The 2,099-nt window shown below is 46.3% G+C and overlaps 1 pseudogene; it reads left to right on the top strand.

The window, feature by feature from the left end:
• Nucleotides 1-347: 347 nt before the first annotated feature.
• LOC109387880 (ornithine decarboxylase pseudogene) lies at nucleotides 348-1,801 on the top strand (annotated as a pseudogene).
• The last annotated feature ends 298 nt before the right edge of the window (nucleotides 1,802-2,099 follow it).

Below are 2,099 nucleotides of genomic sequence, written 5' to 3'. Positions count from 1 at the left end.
CCTCTGCCGCCGCCGCCCCTCTGCCAGTGCTGTGGTGCCACCTGGGGCTGGTGGTCCTCTGTGGGAGGGAGCGATGCAGCGGGCTGATGGGGGTGGCCAGCGGTCCTATGTGCTGAGTGGCAGTGGTGTCTCCATGGGGTTGGCCCAGGCACCCCCACTTAAGGTGGACAGCAACTTCTGTGTTTATCAGGACATTTCCACTGCTGTATCGCCAGTACAACCGTCTTCAGCAGGACATAGAATTCCTGGAGAATTGCCTTTCTCCAGGACATAGAATTCCTGGAGAATTGCCTTTTCTCCAGTGAAAAGTTGGCAATAATTCCTTTAAGTTCCATCTCTTAGTTTTCCTTAACGTCCAGAAACCATGAACAACTTTAGCAATGAAGAGTTTGATTGCCATTTCCTCGATGAAGGCTTTACTGCCAAGGACATTCTGGACCAAAAAATTCATGCAGTCTCTTCTTCCGATGAAAAGAACGCCTTCTATGTTGTGGACCTGGGAGACATTTTGAAGAGACATCTGAAATGGTTAAACGCTCTTCCTCGGGTTACCCCTTTTATGCAGTCAAATGCAATGATAGCAGAACCATAGTGAAGACCCTAGCTGCCATTGGGACTGGATTTGACTGTGCCAGCAAGACTGAAATAGAACTGGTACAGAGTCTTGGGGTGCCTCCAGAAAGGATTATCTATGCAAATCCTTGTAAACAAGTGTCTCAGATTAAATGTACTGCCAATAATGGAGTCCAGATGATGACTTTTGATAGTGAAGTCGAGTTTATGAACGTTGCCAGGGCACATCCAAAGCCCAAGTTGGTTTTGCGGGTTGCTACTGATGATTCCAAAGCAGTCTGTCATCTCAGTGTTAAATTTGGTGCCACACTCAAAACCAGCAGGCTGCTTTTGGAATGGGCGAAAGAGCTAAACATTTATGTCATTGGTGTCAGCTTCCATGTGGGAAGTGGCTGCACTGATCCTGAGACCTTCGTGCAGGCCACCTCTGGTGCCTGCTGTGTCCTTTACATGGGAGCTGAGGTTGGTTTCAACATGTATCTGCTTGATGTTGGTGGTGGCTTTCTGGGATCTGAGGATGTGAAGCTGAAATTTGAGGAGATCACCAGTGTAATCAACCCAGCACTGGACATGTATTTCCCATCAGACTCAGGAGTGACAGTCATAGCTGAGCCAGGCAGATACTATGTTGCATCAGCTTTCAAGCTTGCAGTTAATATCATTTCCAAAAAACTCATATTAAAGGAACAAACAGGCTCTGATTATGAAGATGAGTGGAGCGAAAAAACCTTTATGTATTACGTGAACGATGGAGTGTACGGATCATTTAATTGCATCCTCTATGATCACGCTCACGTGAAGCCCCGCCTGAAGAAGAGGCCCAAACCAGATGAGAAGTACTACTCCTCCAGCATCTGGGGACCCACGTGTGACGGCCTTGATCACATTGTTGAGCACTGTGGCTTGCCCGAGATGCATGTGGGTGACTGGATGCTCTTTGAGAGCATGGGTGTTTACACCGTCACTGCCGCTTCTACTTTCAATGGATTCCAGAGGCTGACCATCTACTGTGTAATGTCAGGGCCCACATGGCAACTGATGCAGCAAATCCAGAACCATGACTTCCCACCTGAAGTGGAGGGGCAGGATGTCAGCACTCTACCTGTGTCTTGTGCCTGGGAGAGTGGGATGAAACGCCACCCAGCAACCTGTGCTTCAGCTAGTATTAATGTGTAGATGCCATTCTTGTAGCTGTTACTGCGAGTGTAGCTTGAATTAAGGGATTTGGGGGGGACCATTTAACTTAATTACTACTAGTTTTGAAATGTCTTTTTAAGTAGGGTTGGCACAGATGGAACAATATAGAAGACTAGGAGATGGGGGTCACACTTATCTGTGTTCCTATGGAAACTTTGAATATTTGTTTTATATGAATTTTTATTCACTTTTCAAACATGCTACTAAAGAGTGCCCCTCAGCTGCTGAACAAGCGTTTGTAGCTTGTACATTGGCAGAATGGGCCAGAAACCTGGTGTTGTGACCTGTTTGAAAAATAGTCTCTTGACAAAAAATAAATAAATAAAAAT

Source organism: Hipposideros armiger, unplaced genomic scaffold, assembly GCF_001890085.2.
Source record: "Hipposideros armiger isolate ML-2016 unplaced genomic scaffold, ASM189008v1 scaffold_172, whole genome shotgun sequence".
Taxonomy (NCBI): Eukaryota; Metazoa; Chordata; class Mammalia; order Chiroptera; family Hipposideridae; genus Hipposideros; species Hipposideros armiger.
This window is presented reverse-complemented; position numbering and strand designations above follow the sequence as displayed.